The sequence below is a fragment of the Pongo abelii genome, chromosome 5 (assembly GCF_028885655.2).
Source record: "Pongo abelii isolate AG06213 chromosome 5, NHGRI_mPonAbe1-v2.0_pri, whole genome shotgun sequence".
NCBI classification, from domain to species: Eukaryota; Metazoa; Chordata; class Mammalia; order Primates; family Hominidae; genus Pongo; species Pongo abelii.
The window spans coordinates 144,573,470-144,597,414 of NC_071990.2; the positions used below are offsets into that span (position 1 = coordinate 144,573,470).

Here is a 23,945-nt window from a genome sequence, read left to right on the forward strand (position 1 = left end):
TGTCCAATGATCAAGACCGTTGGCATTGGAGCCAAAATAAGAACAGAGAAGTATTACAGTGGAGAATTGAATCCATCAATCACATTAACAGTAAATTGCACACTAATCCTTTATCTATTATTTACAGTATCAATAAGTGTATCCTGTCTAGACTACAGAGTACTTAAACTCAAAGGTGTCAATAATAACAAAGAATAACATTATTAAATAATAAGCATCAATTAAAAATTAAAATGAATGGAATATAGGAAAAAGCACCCTATAGACTGTTTATAAACCTAGCCTATTTTGTGAAACTGTTAAAGGAATTATGATTTATGCTAGCTGATAAATCTGATTTTGACAATTGGGTAAACAAAAAACTCATATTTTTAAAATTAAATTTTTTTTGCAGGAAAAAGGATCCCCATATGAATAAAATTTTAAATTTACATAATCAATGTTTTAGTATTTCCAAATTTTTTATGTGGTTTTCAAATTTGTATCTTATCAGTGTCATGTCAAATAAAAAGAGCTAAAGTAAATGGTTTATCTTGACCAAATTTAACGATCATGACCTCTATAGCTGCAAACAAAGCTTATCCGTTACCAAATGCAGTGTAGAATTTAACTTATATTTAGATAAAGTCAGGAAATGGCCTCTAAATGGTCCTCAATTTTCTTTCATGTAGACAAAAACTGAGTTTCCCCCTTTTGCTGAGTTGTTCAGTTAAAAGACTGTTTCATTTGGAGAGTGTGACTGATGGCTCCCCGTGAGAATGGGCAGGGGCAGAGCCAGGCCTGACCGGAGAGGGAGCCACTCTGTCCCCTAGGAAGCTGACTCAGGTTCCAAGGCTTATGACCTGGGCTTTGGCCCACGGGCATTTACTCAGAGAAAATTTGTAGAGTACAATCACGGTTGTTGAGTATAATCATGATGGCCCCTGACCATTCATTCATTTCGTATAGGAAATACTTGGCATGTGTTTCAGAGGACTGGGCTGAGAGTGGAGATCCATGACATGATACCAGTGATCATGCGGGTCCTAAAGACAGGTGGTGCAGGTGTCCATGGTGAAACAAGGCCTTAGCTGGTAGACTAGATTTCAGGGACAGGATTCTAATACCCACCAGGAAATTTGTCTGGAAGAAAAACAAGCTCCTAGGTTTCTGAGAGGAAAACCAGATAGGTTATTTAACGAAGAACTTAAATTAGATTAATGCAGAGGCTCAACTTTAGAATCAGTGGCACATAGCAAGGTTGAGCTTATGGACAAGACCACCTTCTTTTAAGAGCCTGACACTGAAGGATGTGTGACTAGGGTGTGAGCATAGGAGTCAAAATTCAGCAGGAGACATTGATCCTAGATCAGACAGATTAAAAGCAAAGGGGTCTTAGCCTCAGAAAAGTAGCTGCTGGAACAGAGCACATGGAAGGCCTGTAATTTGGGACTGACTGGCTAACTTGGTAGCTTTTAGTATGGGGTCAAACCTAATGGGACTTGATATTAAGAATGGGACTTGATACTGAGGCTTCTGCCTGGGGGATTAGCACAGTTTAAATATGGCCTGACACAGGGGTGGAGTTGCTCTTGTATATGGGATGTCAGGAGTCCTAGCTGTGAGGAACTGGGAATTATAGAGACTGAAATCAGAAGACATGATGACTAAATGTAATGTCACACCCTGAATTGGATCCTGGGGCAGAAAGAGGTTATTAGGTAAAAAGTAAAAATATTTGAATAAAGTTTGGTCTTTAGTTAATTAAAATATGTCAATAACCATTCACTAGTTGTTAAAAATGAATCATAGAGATGTGATATGTTAACCATAACAGAAACTGGGTACAGGTTGTATAGCCACCTTCTGTACTATCATCGTGACTTTTTTTTGTAAATCTGAAACTATTCAAAAGTAAAAGTTTATTTTTTTAAAATCAGGCACCTCATTATCTTCCTCTTCTTTTTTGTTTTCTCATGGAGAAAACAGCATTTCCATTTCATTTTATCTGAGTGCTTTAGTATATTTCCAGTAATATGTTTTATGTTTTTTTGTCTGTGTCATATATAAAAATGAGCCCATTTTGCTTACATACTACAATGTCTAGTCTAGTCAGGCTGCTATAACAAAAATGCCATAAACTGAGTGATTTCTATGCAATATGAATTTATTTCTCATAGTTCAGAAGGCCAGGAAGCTCAAGAACAAGGTGCCAGCAGATTTGCTACCAGGTGAGGGCCCACTCTGGTTCACAGAAGGCATCTTTTCCACCCTCACTTGGTGGAAGGGGTAAGGGATCTTTCTTGGGCCTCTTGTAAAAGGCACATCCTATTCATGAGGGTTCCATCTTCATGATCTAATCATTTCCCAAAGGTCTCACCTCCTAATACTGTCACATAAGAGAAGTTTTCAACTATTGAATTTCGAGGCACAAACACTCAGATTATAGCATAACAAAAATTGTTCAATAACAAAAAATAACATGTACTACGACTTCAGATATAATATTAATTGAAGAAATGATTTTATAAATGTGAATAAAGCATATTTTTAAAATAGTGTTTAAAAACAGAATAAATTTATTTTCAAGTCAATAGAGGTTACTTTTTAAATTAATGCTTGACATCATTTTAAATTTAATTTATCCCCTTACTTCCTTCTTTCATCTCTCTCTCTCTCTACCTGTTGCATTTTGTTAAAAATCTACAATTATATTTGATAGTTATAAAAAGCTTAGAGTTGTCATACCTTTGACACCATCTACTTCAATTCTATCTTTTGATAAAGAAATGGAGGTTCAGGGCTTTGATAAGCTACCCAAAATGAGCTATGCAATTCCATATATTAATAAATAACAAAATTGGGCCTAGATCCAGTAGTCTACCAGTATTAGTCGGTTTTCATGCTGCTGATAAAGACATACCCAAGACTGGGCAATTTACAAAAGAAAGAGGTTTATTGGACTTAACAGTTTCACGTGGCTGGGGAGGCCTCACATCATGGCGGAAAGCAAGGAGGAGTAAGTCACATTTTATGTGGATGGCAGCAGGCAAAGAGAACTTGTGCAGGGAAACTCCCAGTTTTAAAACCATCAGATCTCGTGAGACCCATTCACTATCACAAGAACAGCACAGGGAAGACCAGCCCTCATGATTCAATCATCTTCCACTGGGTCCCTCACACAACACATGGGAATTATGGGAGCTACAAGATGAGATTTGGGTGGGGACACAGAGCCAATCCATATGACTACCTCCTAACAAAAAGCACATTTTAATGCACAGTCTTGCCTTCACTCTACAAAAATTACTTTGTTTCTAGAGTTATTCTTGAAATTTCCCTTCCTATAAAGACAAAGACAAGTTTGTGTCAATGGCTATTTACTTGGACTTTATCATCCATTGTTTCAGCAGGACTGATGTGAATCCTTTTACAGCTTAACTTTATAACCTCTTTAAAAGGAAATGCTGAGAAAAATTCATGATTCTCATCCTTAGATAAAAATGCCAGCCAGTTAATAATTTATAAAATAATTTTACTACCATATGGATTTTCCCCCATCTAGTCCAATTTTCTGAGTGCATATATGTGCTAAAATTTTAAGAGTGTAAACAGCAAAGTTGTTTTTAAAATTAGCTCTCCAAAGAATTATAAAGCAGTAAAGGAAATGAAATATGTTAGCCTTGAAGGTGATGCTATAAAGATATACAGTTACGAGTAGGAAGAAACATGTTCACTTGTATATTCTGGGCTGTTCTTTATTTTGTGGCTGCAGTCTACTTGCTATGATTTTCCCTGAGGGAATTTCTGTTTCCATTCCAAGTGGTCTGTGTTCCAAAACAGCTACCAAAGTTTATTGCTCATGTTCTTTCCATTCCCTACAAGTCAATGTCTTGCCACATTAAAGAGGTGTTTTCATGTCTTCAGAGCATCTCTTCTGTACCCATCCCATCCCCAAACTACAGCTACCAGGGGCGGTTTCCCTGACAGCAGCTGCTGTCATCTTATGTGGCCTCCAGGGGTGGTTCAAGGAACAATGGAAGGGTATTCAGAAGTGAAAGAAAATAGGGCTTGACAGGTCAGATTGCAGTTATGACAGGCCTGGGTTCCTGGATTTGTTGGTTGGGGGTCCTACCTTGCCATAGCTCTTAAGTTTAATTTGGGGCTTGGTGACTCTCTGGCGCCACACTCTGGCATCCTCATCATCAGCAAAGCCCTTTGGACTCCATCAAGCAGTGCAGCGCAGATCATCACAGAGAAACGCGTGGAGAAAACAACGTAAAAATCTCTGTGAAACTTATCATATTCCAGAGATATAGGACTAACTTGAGGAATTTTCCTTCAAAATTTGTTTTCTTCAGGTATTTAAAGTCAGAGTTAGGCACAAGTTTGGCTTTGAGTTCCCCATTTGTACCATATACTTCTTCATTTTCATTTTTTTCTATGTACAAATAACATAGGCATCATTGAACAAATTTATTCAAAAGGAATAATGAAAATCTCCGCCCCATCCTTACACCATGCCTGAGAGAAAACCACTGATCGCAATTGGTCTACATCCTTCCAAGTTTGGGACTGTGTTTATGCAAATATGTACATAAATATACTACGAAAAATGTATCATACTGTGTGTGTATGTGTAACTCGCACTTGCCTTTTTACTAAACAATATACATCGGGTATCTTTCTATATCAATACACACAGAGTCATTTCATTCTTTTTAATAGCCACATAGTATTCCACTCTATTATACAGAGTTATTATAATCTATTTAACCAGTCCCCCAATGATAGGGATTTGGATTAGTTTCACACTTGTAATAAAAGTGGCATCATTATACATATATCTGTGATTACTTGGAGAAATATTTTTCATAATAAATTTCTAGAAGAGAAAGACAAAATATATCAATGTATGCTTCCATCAAGAATGATTAAAGTCCATATTTTTTCCTATTGTCATACCTAACAATGTAAATTTTTAATACATTTTGGTCTTTGTAGTCTAATTTTTTTTACTTAATTATAAGTGAGTTTGTATATTTTTTAAGAGCTATGTTTAATGATCATCTGTGCTACTTCTTTGTGAATTCTGTGTTTATATTTGTTGTTTATTTTCTGTAGTGGTGTTTTCCTTTATCTTACAGATTTGTGAAAGATAATTTTAACATATTGGGTGTCATTGCAATTTCCCTCATTTTGTCATCTGTCTTTTATCTTGTTTATATAGTCATTTCATTCATCTTTTTCTTTATGGTTTGTACTTATCTGATGTGTTTAGCAAGGTGTTCCTTACATAAAAATTATTTTCCACTGGTACATTTATTATTTTTGTTATTTTTAAAACATTAACCAATCTAGAGACCTTTTAGGATATGGTTCTGAAGTAGGAATACAGATTCATTTCTTCCCAATTGGGTAGGAAAATTTTGTAGCCCATTTATTGAACAATATGTCTTTTCTCCACTAATATGAAATATCACTTTATTATATAGTAAATCTCATATATATCAAGGTCTGTTTTTTATTATGAATAACTCATTGACATATTGATTTTTATCTCTATTAGTGTCAGAGTGTTTTAATTGCTGTATTTTATAATATGTTTTAATAAATTACAGATCAAGACTTCATTAATCATTTTCATATTGCTCATAGCATTATAACTTCTTTATTATATTCCAAATAAAATTTTAAACTTATTTTTCAAGGTTCTGAAAATGCTTAATTTAGTTTTTAATTGTAATTGCAATAATTTTATTATAACTTACTACTTTATACTCTTCCCTCAATATAGTTATGTTTCCTCATTTATTTTAGTCTTTCTTTTGTGTTTAACTGAAAATCTTGCATCTTTCTTATTGGATTTATTTCTAGGTATGTTTATTAGCATTATTAATGATTCTTGTTTCCCACTTCATTTTCTAACTTTTATTGATTTTTGGTATATTAATCTTGTATTAACTGCCTTCTCGTACTTTCTGTTGCTGTAGCATACAGTTTTCTTGATTTTACTCCAAGGTAGTTATATAATTTTTGGTAAGTAATCATACGTTTTACAACCAATATATACTTTTTTCCTTTCCTTATATTCTTTTATTGGCCATAAGTTCCAGAATCTTACTGAATAATAGAAGTATTAATAGAAAGCATTCTCTATTTTTTTTTATATTATACTTTAAGTTCTGGGGTACATGTGCACAACGTACAGGTTTGTTACATAGGTATACATGTGCCACGTTGGTGTGCTGCACCCATCAACTCATCATTTATATTAGGTATTTCTCCTAATGCTATCCCTCCCCCAGTCCCCCACCCACCTACAGGCCCCAGTGTGTGATGATCCCCTCCCTGTGTCCATGTGTTCTCATTGTTCAATTCCCACTTATGAGTGAGAACATGCGGTGTTTGGTTTTCTGTCCTTGTGATAGTTTGCTGAGAATGATGGTTTCCACTTTCATCCATGTCCCTGTAAAGAACATGAACTCATCTTTTTTTATGGCTGCATAGTATTCCATGGTGTATATGTGCCACATTTTCTTTATCCAGTCTATTACTGATGGGCATTTGGGTTGGTTCCAAGTCTTTGCTATTGTGAATAGTGTTACAATAAACATACATGTGCTCGTGTCTTTATAGCAGCATAATTTATAATCCTTTAAGTAATGGGATTGCTGGGTCAAATGGTATTTCTAGTTCTAGATCCTTGAGGAATCACCACACTGTCTTCTACAATGGTTGAACTAATTTACACTCCCACCAACAGTGTAAAAGCATTCCTATTTCTCCACATCCTCTCCAGCACCTGTTGTTTCCTGACTTTTTAATGATCACCATTCTAACTGGTGAGAGATGTTATCTCATTGTAGTTTTGATTTGCATTTCTCTAATGACCAGTGATGATGAGCATTTTTTCATATGTCTGTTGGCTGCATAAATGTCTTCTTTTGAGGAGTGTCTGTTCATATCCTTCACCCACTTTTCGATGCGGTTGTCTTTTTCTTATAAATTTGTTGAAGTTCTTTGTAGGTTCTGGATATTAGCCCTTTGTCAGACGGATAGATTGCAAAAATTTTCTCCAATTCTGTAGGTTGCCTGTTCACTCTGCTGAGAGTTTCTTTTGCTGTGCAGAAGCTCTTTAGTATAATTAGATCCTATTTGTGCATTTTGGCTTTTGTTGCCATTGCTTTTGGTGTTTTAGTCATGAAGTCTTTGCCCATGCCTAGGTCCTAAATGGTATTGCCTAGGTTTTCTTCTAGGGTTTTTATGGTTTTAGGTCTTACATTTAAGTCTTTAATCCATCTTGAGTTAATTTTTGTATATGGTGTAAGGAAGGAATCCAGCTTCAGCTTTCTACATATGGCTAGCCAGTTTTCCCAGCACCATTTATTAAATAGGGAATCCTTTCCCCATTGCTTGTTTTTGTCAGGTTTGTCAAAGATCAGATGGTTGTAGATGTGTGGTGTTATTTCTGAGACCTCTGATCTGTTCTATTGGTCTATATAACTGTTTTGGTACCAGTACCATGCTGTTTTGGTTACTGTAGAGTTGTAGTACAGTTTGAAGTCAGGTAGTGTGATGCCTCCAGCTTTGTTCTTTTTGCTTAGAATTGCCTTGGCTATGTGGGCTCTTTTTTGGTTCCATATGAACTTTAAAGTAGTTTTTTCCAATTCTGTGAAGGAAGTCAGTGGTAGCTTGATGGGGATAGCATTGAAGGTATAAATTACCTCAGGCAGTATGGCCATTTTCACGATATTGATTCTTCCTATCCATAAGCATGAAATGTTCTTCTATTTGTTTGTGTCCTCTTTTATTTCATTGAGCAGTGATTTGTAGTTCTCCTTCACATCCCTTGTAAGATGCATTCCTAGGTATTTTATTCTCTTTGTAGCAATTGTGAATGGGAGTTCACTCATTATTTCACTCTCTATTTGCTTGTAATTGGTGTATAGATATGCTTGTGATTTTTGCACACTGATTTTGTATCCTGAGACTTTGCTGAAGTTGCTTATCAGCTTAAGGAGATTTGGGCTGAGATGATGGAGTTTTCTAAATATATAATCATGTCATCTGCAGAGACAATTTGACTTCCTCTTTTTGTAATTGAATACCCTTTATTTATTTCTCTTGTCTGATTGCCCTGGCCAGAACTTCCAATACTATGCTGAATAGGAGTGATGAGAGAGGGTGTCCTTGTCTTGTGCCAGCTTTCAAAGGGAATGCTTCCAGTTTTTGCCCATTCAGTATGATATTGGCTGTGGGTTTGTAATAAATAGCTCTTATTATTTTGAGATATGTCCCATCAATACCTAGTTTATTGAAAGTTTTTATCATGAAGGGCTGTTGAATTTTGTTGAAGGTCTTTTCTGCATCTATTGAGATAAGCATGTGGGTTTTGTCATTGGTTCTGTTTATGTGATGGATTACGTTTATTGATTTGCATATGTTGAACCAGCCTTGCATCCCAGGGATGAAGCCGACTTGATCATGGTGGATAAGCTTTTTGATGTGCTGCTGGATTCGGCTTGCCACTATTTTATTGAGGATTTTTGCATCAATGTTTATCAGGGATACTGACCTAAAATTCTTTTTTTGTTGTGTCTCTGCCAGGCTTTCGTATCAGGATGATGCTGGCCTCCTAAATGAGTTAGGGAGGATTCCCTCTTTTTCTATTGATTGGGATAGTTTCAGAAGGAATGGTACCAGCTCCTCTTTGTACCTCTGGTAGAATTCGGCTGTGAATCCGTCTGGTCCTGGCCTTTTTTTGGTTGGTAGGCTATTAATTATTGCCTCATTTCAGAACCTGTTATTGGTCTATTCAGAGATACGACTTCTTCCTGGTTTAGTCTTGGGAGGGTGTATGTGTCCAGGAATGTATCCATTTCTTCTATGTTTTCTAGTTTATTTGCATAGAGGTGTTTATAGTATTTTCTGATGGTAGTTTGTATTTATGTGGGATTGGTGGTGATATCCCCTTTATCATTTTTTATTGCGTCTATTTGATTCTTCTCTTTCTTCCTTATTAGTCTTGCTAACAGTCCATGAATTTTGTTGATCTTTTCAAAAAACCAGATCCTGGATTCATTGATTTTTTTTGAAGGTTTTTTTGTGTTTCTATCTCCTTCGGTTCTGCTCTGATCTTAGTTATTTCTTGTCTTCTGCTAGCTTTTCAATTTGTTTGCTCTTGCTTCTCTAGTTCTTTTAACTGTGATGTTAGAGTGTCGATTTTAGATCTTTCCTACTTTCTCTTGATGGCATTTAGTGCTATAAATTTCCCTCTAAACACTGCTTTAAATGTGTCCCAGAGAATCTGGTACGTTGTGTCTTCATTCTCAATGGTTTCAAAGAACATCTTTATTTCTGCCATCATTTCATTAGTTACCCAGTAGTCATTCAGGAGCAAGTTGTTCAGTTTCCATGTAGTTGAGTGGTTTTGAGTGAGTTTCTTAATCCTGAATTCTAATTTGATTGCACTGTGGTCTGAAAGACAGTTTGTTGTGATTTCTGTTATTCACATGTGCTGAGGAGTGTTTTACTTCCAAACACTCCTACTGGTCCATTTTAGAATAAGTGCGATGTGGTGCTGAGAAGAACATATATTTTGTTGATTTGGGGTGGAGTGTTCTGTGGAAGTCTATTAGGTCTGCTTGGTCCAGAGCTGAGTTCAAGTCCTGGATATCCTTGTTAAATTTCTGTCTTGTTGATCTGTCTAATATTGACAATGGGATGTTAAAGTCTCCCACTATTATTGTGTGGGAGTCTCAGTCTCTTTGTAGGTCTCTAAGTGCTTGCTTTATGAATCTGGGTGCTCCTGTATTGGGTGTATATATATTTAGGATAGTTAGCTCTTCTTGTTGAATTGATCCCTTTGCCACTATGTAATGGCCTTCTTTGTCTCTTTTGATCTTTGTTGGTTTAAAGTCTGTTTTATCTTTGCTATTGTGAATAGTGCCGCAAGTTGATGTGTGCAGCAAACCAACATGGCACATGTATACTTATGTATCAAACCTGCATTTTGTGCACATGTACCCTAGAACGTGAAGTATAATAATAAAAAAAAGTCTGTTTTATCACAGACTAGGACTGCAACCCCTGCTTTTTTTTGCTTTCCATTTTCTTGGTAGATCTTCCTCCATCCCTTTATTTTGAGCCTATATGTGTCTTTGCACATGAGATGGGTCTCCTGAATACAGCACACCGATGGGTCTTGACTCTTTATTCAATTTGCCAGTCTGTGTCTTTTAATTGGGGCATTTAGCCCATTTACATTTAAGGTCAATATTATTATGTGTGAATTTGATCCTGTCATTATGATGCTAGCTGCTTATTTTGCCCATTAGTTGATGCAGTTTCTTCATAGTGTCAATTGACTTTACTATTTGGCATGTTTTTGCAGTGGCTGGTACCCATCGTTCCTTTCCATATTTAGTGCTTCCTTCAGGAGCTCTTGTAAGGCAGGCGTGGTGGTGACAAAATCTCTCAGCATTTGCTTGTCTATAAAGGATTTTATTTCTCCTTCCCTTGTGAAGCTTAGTTTGGCTGGATATGAAATTCTGCATTGAAATTTCTTTTCTTTAAGAATGTTGAATATTGGCCCCCACTCTCTTCTGGCTTGTAGGGTATCTGCCAAGAGATCCGCTGTTAGTCTGATGGGCTTTCCTTTGTGGGTAACCTAACCTTTCTCTTTGGCTGCCCTTAACATTTTTTCCTTCATTTCAACCTTGGTGAATCTGATTATTATATGACGGGGTTGCTTTTCTCGAGGAGTATCTTTGTGGTATTCTCTGTATTTCCTGAACTTGAATCTTGGCCTGTCTTGCTAGGTTGGGAAAGTTTTCCTAGATAATATCCTGAAGAGTGTTATCTAACTTGGTTCCATTCTCCCCGTCACTTTCCGGTACACCAATCAAATGTAGATTTGGTCTTTTCACATAGTCCCATATTTCTTGGGGGCTTTATTCATTTCTTTTCACTCTTTTTTCTCTAATCTTGTCTTCTCACTTTATTTCATTAATTTGATCTTCAATCACTGATATCCTTTCTTCCACTTGATCTAATCAGCTATTGAAGCTTTTGTATGCTTCATGAAGTTCTCGTGCTGTGTTTTTCAGCTCCCTCAGGTAATTTATGTTTTTCTCTACACTACTTATTCTAGTTAGCCGTTCCTCTAACCTTTTTTCCAGGTTCTTAGCTTCCTTGTGATGGGTTAGAACATGCTCCTTTAGCTTGGAGAAGTTTGTTATTACCCACCTTCTGAATCCTACTTCTGTCAACACATCAAACTCATTCTCCATCCAGTTTTGTTCCCTTGCTGGCAAGGAGTTGTGATCCTTTGGAGGAGAAGAGGCATTCTGGTTCTTGGAATTTTTAGCCTTTCTGCTCTGGTTTCTCCCCATCTTTGTGGTTTTATCTACCTTTGGTCTTTTATCTACCTTTGGTCTTGATGTTGGTTTTGGTGTGGATGTCCTTTTTGTTGATGCTGATGCTATTACTTTCTGTTTCTTAGTTTTCCTTCTAACAGTCAGGTCCCTCAGTTTCAGATCTGTTGGAGTTTGCTGGAGGTCCACTCTAGACCCTGTTTGCCTGGGTATCACCAGCGGAGGCTGCAGAAGAGCAAATATTGCTGCCTGATCCTTCCTCTGGAAGCTTTGTCCCAGGGGGGCACACACCAGATGCCAGCAAGAGCTCTCCTTAATGAGGTGTCTCTCGGACCCTACTGGGAGGTGTCTCCCAGGCAGGGTACATGGGTGTCAGGGACCCACTTAAGGAGGCAGTCCATCCATTATCAGAGCTCGACTACCATGCTGGGTGAGCCACTGCTCTTTTCAGAGCTGTCAGGCAGGGACATTTAAGTCTGGAGAAGCTGTGCCTACAGCTGCCCCTTCCCCCACGTGCTCTGTCCCAGGGGATGAGGGTTTTATCTATAAGGCCCTGACTGGGGCTACTGCCTTTTGTTCAGATATGCTGTGCCCACAGAGGTGAAACCTAGAGAGGCAGTCAGCCTTGCTGAGCTTAAATGGCCTCCACCCAGTTCGAGCTTCCTGACAGCTTTGTTTACTCTATGAGCATAAAACTGCCTACTCAAGCCTCAGCAATGGTGGATGCCCCTCCCCCTGCCAAGCTCCAGCATCCCAGGTCAATTTCAGACTGCTGCCCTTGCAGTGAGAATTTCAAGCCAATGGATCTTAGCTTGCTGGACTCTGTGAGCATGGGACCCACTGAGCCAGCCACTGGAGGGAATCTCCTGGTCTACCAGTTGTGAAGACCATGGGAAAAGCGCAGTATTTGGGCAGAAGTGTACTGTTCCTCCCGGCACAGTCTCTCATGGCTTCCCTTGGCTAGGAAAGGGAAATACCCTGACACCTTGTGCTTCCCAGGTGAGGCGATGCCCCACCCTCCTTCAGCTAGCCCTCTGTGGGATGCATCCACTGTCCAACCAGTCTCAATGAGATGAACCAGATACCTCAGTTGGAAATGCAGAAATCACCCATCTTCTGCGTCGCTCCCACTGGGAGCTGCAGACCAGAGTTGTTCCTATTAGGCCATCTTGGAAGAGTCCCTGGTTTTTCTTCTTGTGCTCCCATGTCCTCTTATTTATCATTTTAATGTGATTATTTTTGGTATTTCATTATTAAGTATTATATTGGGTTTGGATTTCTAAAAAATACTTGTTACCAAGTTAAGAAAGTCTGCTTTTCCCTTGGCACACTAGGAATTTTAATCAAAAGTAACGTTAACATTTATAAAATGTCCTTTAGCATCTACCAAGATTACATTAGCATATTTCCTAACTTTGAACAATTTTTGTACTGTTGAATAAATTTGATCAGATAAAGTGTATTGCTCTTTTAGTATACTGTTGGATTTGATATTTCATAACAGACTTTTTATTTGTGCTTATTAGATAGATTGGCCCATGGTTTTGTGACATATTTATCAGGTTTATTGTATCAAAGTTATGATTTCTATAGTTTTGTAACAATTAAGTACTACAGAACTTAACTATACGTCAGTATTTGGTAAAAATTTCTGAGAAAACCAACATGGCCCAGAGCCATTTTACAGTATTTTTTTTACAAAACTTTCAACTGTTCTATGCACATTGATTTTTTGGCTTCCTATATTTTATTCAGGCAAATTGGTTGTTTGTAGTTTCCTTAAAAATAACTATTTTAAAATTTTATACTCAGAAAAGTACAAAAATTTTATTTAAAAATTATAATTTCCTTTGATTATACCTTTTCTGTTTTCTAATATTGTATTTGTGTTCTCTTAGGTTTCCTTTGGCTAGACTTGAAAGGGATTGATTGGTTTGTTTTGTTTTTATAACTTTTCAAATACAAGATTACTGTTTTTATCAATAAATTGTAATGTTTGGCTTTCTCATATGTAAGTCATTGCTTTTGCATTCTTTTCTTTACTTTCTTTTGATTTATTTTCTTCTTTTTAATTTCCTGAGTTATACATTTATGTTATTTTAAGCAAAATTTTTCATAAGGTAAGATTTGGTTACAATTCACAAGATTATATTATGTTATCAGCATTCTTTTTTCCTCTTTGATACAGGAGTTATCTAGAAGACTGTATTTTCATTTCCAGGTGATTTTTAGAAATGTTTTATTTTGATGCTGATGTCAGTATTTATTGCATGGAGTCAAACGTATATTTCCTATACAAAATTATTCATTTTCAAATATATTTCTAATTATACAAGTAGTATATGAATACATTTTTATTGTGAAAGATTCATATAATGTAGACAAAACTATTTCCTCTAACCCCATCTCTAGTGGCAACATTAGTTACTGGCTTATTGTATATCATTTCAGTCTCTTTTCTATTCATCTGTGTCCTCTCACCAGGAACTGGTACCATCGTGTACTTACTGTATGTAGCACACTGACCCATGCATCCATGGGCATTGCTCCCACCTGCAGGCTGCTGCCTAGCTTGTGGCTAATATGGGGATATAGAGAAGTCAATTCATCTGGTTGCTCCTGCTGAAGTACACCAACTAATCACCTTCTCGATTACTTTTGATGCACCCCTGCTCATCCCATCTGCCAACCCAGAGCATGTAGTAACTCTTTTATAGAAGTTTTTCCTGCATGCAATTTGACCATACATTTCTCCTTCAAGAGACTGTGTTTTCATCTTTCAGTTATTCAACATAATTTTGTGTAGTCAATATTCATTTATAGTTACCAACATATTTACCCATCCAATATTTTTCATTCCCTCCTTGAATTTCCATCTTTTCAAATGAGATCATTTTTACTTTTGCTAGTAGAAATCCCTTCAGCATTTCAGTGTAAAACTACTAGCAATAAATTATGTGAATTTTGTTTTTTTGTTTACTTTTTGCTTCTTTTTGTTGTTTGTTTGAAAATGTCATCATTTAACGTTCATTTTTGAAGATTGTTTTTCACACATTGGCCTTTAGTTTCTTTCAGTACTCTAGAGATAGCATTCCATTATCTTCTGGCTTCTATTGTTGCTATTAGAGACAGCTGCCAGTCTCATTGTTGCTCTTTTGTAGATAATATGTCTTTTTTCTTCTGGCTGGTTTTTCCATCTTCTCTGTCTTTGGTTCAGCATTTTTATTCTGAGTTGCATAATTGTGGTTTTCTCTATACTTATCCTGCTTGAGGGTTTGCTGAGCTTCTTAATCAGTGGATTAAATGTATTTTATCTGCTTTAGAAAATTCCCAACCATTATCCCTTTGAATATTGCTTCTGCTCTATTTCTTTCTCCTTGCCCTCTGAAACTTCAGTTTTACATGGTAGACCTTTCATACTTGTCCTGTATGTCTCTTACATTTGTTTCTTATTTTTTCTCTTTTTTTCTTCCATGCTTCACTTTGTATATTTTTCATTGATATGTTTCCAGTTCACAAGTCTTGTATTCAATAGTGTCCAACCTATTGTTAAACTCATATATTGAGTTTTTAAATTTAATTTTGAAATAGTTTACTTTGAAATATTTTTATCAGAAAAGTTGCAAGAACAGTAGAATGAACTCCCACATTCTCTTCATCCAGATTCCTCAGTTAGTAGTTTCATATTTGCTCCATCTCTCTTTGTAAAGATGATAGAGATAGATAGATAGATAGATAGATAGATGTGTATTTTCAAGGATATGATACCTTTTTTGAACATTTTGAGAGCAAGTTAAGCAAGTTGAAATCTTTATGTCCTATCATCTCTAAATATTCCTATTACTACTTCTCCCAAAGACACTCTCCTACAGAGTAATTGCCAAGCCTTTCAAATCAGAAAATGGACACTGATAAATACCACCATTCAAACCACTGTTCATTACTATCCAATGTTCCAGGCTAATCTTGAAATTTCCCTACCTTCATCCTTGAATCATCCACTTTTACAAGGAGTCCTTGTTGTTTGTTATGGAAATTGGAACCTACATACTTGGTATTAATTGCTACTGGGGTGTCATTGCACCTAGGCCCTCTCCATGGTCAGAATTTTGAAATATATGTATGTATTCATGTATATGTACACAGACATATTCACTTGCATTGATAATTTTTTTTGTTCTTTCCTCCCTTCCCTTTCACTCTTTCCTTCTTTCCTTCCTTTTGCTCTTTCCTTCCTTTTGCTCTTTCCTTCCTTCCTTCTTCCTTCTTACCATAACAATAGCAATGAGTTATTTTCTTCTCTTCCCCTTTTCATATTTGTAAATTTCTTTTCCCACAGAGAGAAATCCAGCTTCCATTAGCTTCAATATAGATACTTTCTTGATCAATCCTCCTTTACATAATTAATTTCCTGAAAATGCTAGGTACTGCCATGGCCAACTCATCACTCTTGATTTCATCTCCAGGCAAGTTGTCACTTTTGAACTTTTCTCCCCACCAAACCCTGAGCTGTTTGATATGCCACTGCCTCCATGCCCCTGCCTCCACCTTTCTGGCTGTTAGACACATTGCTAACTGTGCACCCCAACTTACTCTCACCTTCACCTCCGTGGTGCTTCTTCTGCTGGGCATACAACTGCCACCATATGTACCCCCTATACATGCTTCCTTGGACACCAGGCACTCTGCTGCCGCCACATGGCTTTCCCATTATGACTTCTTTTGCCCCTATGCACATCACTATCTGTATGCCCGCCACCCTACTTTCTTGGCTGTTGGACACACTGCTATCTGTATTGACCCTTTCCACTGCAGTTTTCTCCATATATTGATTTCTTAACTGAAGATACCATATTTTTTCAAATTTAGAATGCCTAAAGAAATCTTTTTTATAGGTTACTTTTACTGAAAATTGTCCATTTCCTCATCGACTTTGCACTTTATTTTCTTAAACATATTCATAAAAATTATTTGTAAATTCTCATTTGCTGATTACAATATCTTGATCATCTATAATTGTGTTTCTATTGTGTGTGTTTTTTTCTCTTGATTATTGGGCAAATGAACTTGATCTTCCATGTCTAGTAATTTTAAAAATGTTAGACATTATGTATAATAAAACCATAAAGGGTCCAGATGATATTGCCTTTCACCGAAAAGTGTTCCCTTTTTCTTCTGTTGGGCAGGTAGAATAGCCTTTGATCACCTCAATCGAGTCAGAGATTATTCTGAATCAGAAGCTGGTTTCAGTTTTGCTAAGTGTACCTCCGATTCACTTCTGTTCTTAGGGTGTAGCCCTCCAGGGCTTTCAATTGAGAGCTTGGTGGATCTCTGTCTTCCAGCCCTAAAAGATAACAGCAAGTTTTCAGTTTAGCTCTTTAACCTCCTGCTCCATAAAGCTTCAAAATTCAGCAAATCTCTTGAAAGGAAGACTGGCAATGTGTTTGGGACACTCTATAGTCTTCTGTGAAGGCTAGAGATCTCTTTTGTTGTTTTCTTTGAGGGACAGCCTGTAGCTTTGCTCAGAATCTGTAAATATTCCCATCAAAAAACCACCTGTAAATTATCAATGTCAATGCCCTACTCCCTCTTATGTTTTTACATTTTACTTCTTTGGTTTTGGGGCTCCTCTTTTCCATAGCAGTTCGTTGATTCTCTAGCACCATGACACTGTGGGGGATTTCACTTTGCATTTCAGAAGTTTGGGGACTACTGTTTTAGCCTCCATACAGTCTCAGAATTCAGTTAATGTCTTAGTCATGTATTTAGGGTTTCTCACATCTTCAGTGAGTCACCAAAGCCCCATATAACTGCTAAAAGTTTTGTTAGTTTAACTTTTTTCCCCAGCTGCATCTTTCTGCCTGGACTTATCCTTATCCTTAGCCCGCACTCCAAACCGGCAATTTTGCCAAGAGGAAAAAATTGTGGACATCATTAAGTCATTACTGGAAAGTTCTCACTTCTCTCGAATTTTAATCCATTTAGTTCTTGTTTTTAAAACCCTCTGATTCCTTTATAAATATATAATTTACCCAGGTTTTTCTGATTGTTGTTAGTCCAAGTGTTGGCCTGCCACACTGACTATATCCTTTCTGGAAACAGAAATTCTCTCTGTTGCCCTTAATGAATTAAAAAAAAATTTTATAGCACTTTATCATTTATTCTTAGTCCAAAACATGTTTTCTACCATTGTTGGAAGCAGAAGTTCTGGAATTGGTTTCTATATATTTTCAGATCCTGTAAAAATGAATTAAGTTGAATTTGACTAATGTAAATTAGATTTATGTGAATGAAAGATAAATAGTTACGTTGATCATTGTTGCAATTAGAGAAGTGGTACAGGTTCCCCATTCTAGCACTGAGTATTTGAAATCATACCTCTGCTAAGATCCTGCAATATTTCAGCTCACTCCCTGTGTGCACTGACATATATTATCAGCCCTCTCTTTTCTTATATTAAACAGGGCCAAAAGATGCAACACACACTTTCTCATTGCTTCACAATTTTTTCTTCTTTCACTTTCATTCAGTCACTTCATATCAGCTATGTGTTTAGCATAGGAGATTTGTCAGTTTAAAAAGTAGTCAAACTCCTCATCTTTATGGAGATTGCATTGTAGTAGGAAGAGACAAACAATAAACAAAAGCAATAACATGCTTCATAGTAGACATATAATTCCAAGCATGTGTACCTATTAGTCTTAAATATGGGAGAGACACTCAAGACAGAAATAAAATGTAATAAAATCCAAGCCCTACAGTCTGTAGGGGACTTGGACAAGACCCCAAGATTCTTCAAGGATAGGATAGGTGGGGACTACCTGTCACAATTAATGAAGGTGTAGTATTCAGCTCTCCTATTTCTACTGATAAAGTTCTTTCTCCATACATTATAAAACTTAGATTGTTATAGTTTTAAGTTGGGAAGGTTGAAAATGTTGTGATGTACAGGAATAAGGAAAATGATTTCTTATAGTCTGTATATCTTGGTTTAAAAAATATATGCCCTGGAGTTAAGTTTCAGGTGCCATTTTCCCCTCTCCTATGAGTCTATCCCATAAAAATGTTGTAACATCTCCCCAGTTTCTGCTGGTTAGATCAGTCTTTGTTTTTGTTTACAGAATTTTCAGATTTCTTCCTGGTCCATGAAATAAGAACTTCTTCCTACCTTCTGAAAATATTAAAAGGAGACTTACACCCTTCTTCCTATGCTCACTACTCTTGGTGAAGAGTGATTAAGTGGTGAAAATGGGGGTAAAGAAAAGCCTATTTTTAAATTCTCTTTCGGATGAACATTCTCACAGAATACATTTTTCTCTTCTGCCCAGGGTAAACTTACTGGGTCAAGCTCTGCCCTTATAAGAGAGGTCAATAGCTTTACATACATATATTCATTTTTGCCAGAGGTCCAAGTCACACTCTCTAAATCATCTTAACCAACAACAGAACTGATATCGGGTTCCAAGCTGGCTCCCTTCTCCACTGATTAAGAACCTATAGACAAAAGGAGCAATTGGTCTCTCCAAGACACTCAATGAAATTTTTGAGTTACTCCAGAACTCCTAAGGGCCACATCTTCCCCCAAATTTCCGCTATTTGTATTATTTAAGCATCGCCCTTTCTCTTGAAGACCCATAGTGTGTATGTTTTAGGAGAGAAAAGCTCATAAAAGATAAATCAAATAAGAAGGTTATACTTATACAGAGGAGGCAGATTGGTTGGTGTGGCAGTAGTGATGAAGCGATGAGGATAATGCTGGGGTAAATGTCAATGACAGTGTGACAGAAGCAAAGATGATTGACTTGGACCTGGAATTCAGTACCTTTTCTATTCTTTCCTTTCTCCTGTATGATAAATGGAGAAGGAAAAATGACTACAAAGAAATAGTATTTTCTGACTTCAAAGAGGTTATATATTACTATAATAAGACCTTTTGAAAGGAAATGAAATTAAAAAATACTAAATCATTGCACTGAAAGTTGTTCATGAAAATTAGGACTAAGTGGAATCAAAATTACCCTGAAGTCACAATCCGTATAAGCAAGATGAACATGGAGTGAAATATTTAAGGTGTTGAAAGAAAAAACCACCAACCTAGGATTCTGTCCTGGGTCATCCTTCAGAAGTTAGAAGTAATACTTTTAGACAAGTAAAAATCATGGGAATTTGTTGTCAGCAGACTTGCTTTGCAAGAAATGTTAAAAGAAGTCCTTCAAAGAGAAGAAAAACATATAGGCTAGGATATAATTGAGGAAAGGGAGAATGTTATAGAAAGAATAAATAAGGGTAAAATAAAACTTTTTTTCTTTTCTTTTCTTTTCTTTTTTTTAGACAGAGTCTCACTCTGTTGCCCAGGCTGGAGTGGTGGAGTGGAGCGGCACAATCTTGGCTCACTGCAACCTCTGCCTCCCAGGTTCAAGCGATTCTCCTGCCTCAGCCTCCCAAATAGCTTGGATTACAGGCATGTGCCACCATGCCTGGCTGATTTTTGTATTTTTTGTAGAGATGGGGTTTCATCATGTTGGCCAGGCTGGTCTCGAACTCTTGACCTCAAGTGATCCACCTGCCTTGGCCTCCCAAAGTGCTGAGATTACAGGCATGAGCCACTGCAGTTAATTGATCTAACAGATAACAGTTTGTTCAAAATAATGATAGCAACATTGCATTTGGTGATTATAGTTTAGGGACAAGTGAAATGAATGACAGAAATGTTTTCTGTCTGTTTGTTTTTGAGACAGAGTCTCGCTCTACTGCCAGGCTGGAGTGCAGTAGCCCAATCTTGGCTCACTGCAACCTCCGCCTCCCGGGTTCAAGCTATTCTCCAGCCCCAGCCTCCCAAATAGCTGGATTACAGGCACGTGCTACCACGCCCAGCTAATTTTTGTATTTTTAGTAGAGATGGAGTTTCACCATGTTGGCCAGGATGGTCTCAATCTCTTGGCCTCTTGATCCACCTGCCTTGGCCTCCCAAAGTGCTAGGATTACAGGCAAAAGCCACCGTGCCTGGCTGACAGAAATGTTACAAGGGACGAAAGTAAAAAATTGAAATACTCAAGGATAAGGTACTTCCACTACCCTTGAAGTGATATAGTGTTACTTAAAAGTAGAATTGGATTATTTGTAAGTGAGTATTTCAAACTCTAGGACAACCTCTGACAAAAATTTTAAAAAGAAGTATAGTTGATATGGTAAGAGATGAGAAAAAATGGCATAATATAAAATGCTCAATCAAAATGAGAAAGTCAGAAAAACAGTGGAAAACAAAAATAAAAGGAACAAAGCACAAGGACAATGAATAGATACTATTCACAAATAAGACAGATATCAATCCAACTATATAAATAATAACTTTAAACATAAATAGTCTAAATATACTAATTAAAAGACAGAGACCATCAGAGTAGATAAAAAACAAGAACCAACAATATATTGTATATGAGAAACCCACTTTAGACATAATGATACAGATAAATTAATATGAAGGAGCAGAGAAAGACATACCATGCTAACACTAATCAAGAGGAAGCTGAAGTAGCTATATTAATCTTGACAAAGCAGACTTCAGAACCATAAAAATGATCAGGAATAAGGAGGTGTACTACATAATGGTAAAGGGGTCAATTCTCCAAGAAGACATAACAGCCCTTAATGTACAGGCACCTAACAAAAAAGCATTAAAATCCACGAGGCAAAAATTTACAGAATTTCTAGGAGAAATAAATAAATCCACTATTTTAGTTGGGGAAGTCAACAACCTTCTATCACTAATTGACAGATCCAATAGGCAGGAAATAAGTAATGACATAATTGAACCAAACAGCACCATCAATCACCTAGATCTTATTGACATTTATAGAATACTTCTTCCAACAACAGCAGAATATATATTCTTCTTAAGCTCATATAGAATAGTCACCAAGATAGAACAAATTCTGGATTATAAAACACCCCTTAACAAATTTAAAAGAATAGAACTCATATGAAGTATGCTCTGAGACCACAATGGAATTAAACTAGAAATTGATAACAGAAAAATAGCTAGGAAAATCACAAAATATTTGAAGATTAAACAACACACTTCTTTCTTTTTATTTTTGTATTTTTTTCATCAACGTTTAAGTTCCAGGGTACATGTGCAGGATGTGCAAGTTTGTTATACAGGTAAACATGTGCCATTGTGATTTGCTGCGCAGATCAACCCCTCACCTAGGTATTAAGGCCAGCATCCATTAGCTATTCTTCCTGATGCTTTCCCTCTCCCTGCCCCCTCAACAAGCTCCTGTGTGTGTTGTTCCTCCCCAAGTGTCTATGTATTTTCATTGTTCTGCTCCCACTTATAAGTAAGAACATATGGTGTTTGGTTTTCTGTTCCTGCGTTAGTTTGTTGAGGATAACGGCTCCCAACTTCATCCGTGTCCCTGCAAAGGACATGATCTCATTCCTTTTTATGGCTGCATAGTATTCCATAATGTATATGTACCACATTTTCTTTATCTAGTCTATCATTGATGGACATTTGGGTTGATTTTGTGTCTTTGCCATCGTGAATAGTGCTGCAATGAACATATGCATGCACGTATCTTTATAATAGAATGATTTATAATCCTTTGGGTATATACCCAATAATGGGATTGCTGGGTCAAATGATATTTCTGCTTCTAGATCTTTGAGGAATCGTCACACTTCCACAATGATTGAACATTCACATTCCCACCAACAGTGTAAAAGCGTTCCTTTTCTTTCACAACCTTGCTAGCATCTGTTGTTTCTTGACTTTTTTAATAATCACCATTCTGACTGGCATGAGACAGTATCTCATTGTGGTTTTGATTTGCATTTCTCTCTCTCTCTTTTTCTTTTTTTTTTTAAGACCAAGTCTCATTCTGTCACCCAGGCTGGTGGCGTGATCTCAGTTCACTGTAACCTCTGCCTCCCGGGTTCAAGTGATCCTCCTGCTTCAGTCTCCCACGTAGCTAGGATTATAAGCATGTGCCACCATGCCCAGCTTATTTTCAGTAGACACAGGGTTTTGCCATGTTTGCCAGGCTAGTCTTGAACTCCTGATCTCAAGTGATCCGCCTGCCTTGGCCTTCCAAAGTGCTGGGATTACAGGCGAGAGACACTGCACCCAGCGTGCATTTCTGTAATGATCAGTGATGTTGAGCTTTTCTTCATATGTTTGCTGGCTGCATGAATGTCTTCTTTTGAGAAGTGTCTGTTTATGTCCTTTGACCACTTTTTAATGTTTTTTTTTTTTTTGTAAATTTGTGTAAGTTCCTTGTAGACTCTGGAAATTAGACCTTTGTCAGAGGGATAGATTGCGAAATTTTTCTCCCATTCTGTACATTGTCTGTTCACTCTGATGATAATTTCTTTTGCTGTGCAGAAGTTCTTTAGTTTAATTAGATCTTATTTGACAATTTTTGCTTTTGTTGCAAAGGCTTTTGGTGTTTTTGTCATGAAATCTTTGTCTGTGCCTATGTCCTGAATGGTATTGCCTAGATTTTCTTCTAGAGTTTTTATTGTTTTCGTAAACAACACAATTCTAAACAACAAATGGGTCAAAGAAGAAGTCACAAGAGAAATTGAAAAATATTTTGAACTAAATAAAAAATGAAAGTACAACTTATCCAAATTTATGGAATGTAGGGAAAGCAGTGCTTAGGGGGACACTTATGGCATTAAATGCATATTTAGGGAAGAAGAGACACTTAAAATCAGTCAGTAATCTAAGCCCTCAAATTAGAAAGTTAGAAAAAGAAGAGCAAATTAAATACTAAATAAGCAGAAGAAATAATAAAAATTAGAGTAGAAATCAATGAAATGGAAAACAATAAAGATAATCAGCAAACCAAAAGCTAGTTCTTTCACAAGACAATAGATTTGGTAAGTCTGTAGTCCCACTAGTCAAGAAAAAAGAGAAAAGACACAAGTTACTAATACCACAAATGAGAGAGAAGTCATCACTACTGATCCCACAGACATTAAAATAATAATAAAGGAATATTATTAACAACTCTATGCACAAATTTGATAACCCAGATGAAATAAACAAACTCCTTGAAAGACACGGTATCAAAATTCACACAACCAGAAATAGACAATTTAAAGAGGCCTATATCTATTAAAGAAATTGAATAAATAATTAATATCTTCTAAAACAGAGGGAACTAGGCCAGGAGGAATCACTAGTACATCCTATGAAACATTTAAGGAATTAATGACACAAATTCTATACAATCTCTTCCATAAAATAGATGCAGAGAGACTACTTCTTAACTCATTCTATCAGGGCAATATTACTCTGATACCAAAACCAGAAAAAGACATTACAAGGAAAAAAGAAAAAAAACTACAGAGCAATATCTCTCATGAATACAAGCAACATTCCTCAAGAAATTATTAGCAAATTGAACCCAACAATGTAGAAAAAGAATTATACAACATGATCAAGTGTGATTTATTTGAGGTATGCCATGCTTCTTCAACATTAAAAAATCAATTAATGTAATCTATCACATCAACAGGTAAAAGAAGAGAAATCATATAATTATATAAATAGATGCAGAAAAAGCATTTCACAAAATC

General features: G+C 36.6%; 1 long non-coding RNA gene across 1 annotated transcript in view; it reads right to left on the minus strand.

Annotated features, from left to right (window-relative positions):
- Positions 1 to 2,128: 2,128 nt before the first annotated feature.
- The window catches only part of LOC129060090 (uncharacterized), a 32,089-nt gene continuing 10,272 nt past the window's right edge, over positions 2,129 to 23,945 (minus strand). The window contains exons 2-3 of the long non-coding RNA XR_008526502.2: positions 15,957 to 16,701; positions 2,129 to 2,368 (exon numbers count right to left, since the gene is read on the minus strand). This is a non-coding gene — a long non-coding RNA (uncharacterized LOC129060090). The remainder of the gene's footprint in view (positions 2,369 to 15,956; positions 16,702 to 23,945) is intronic.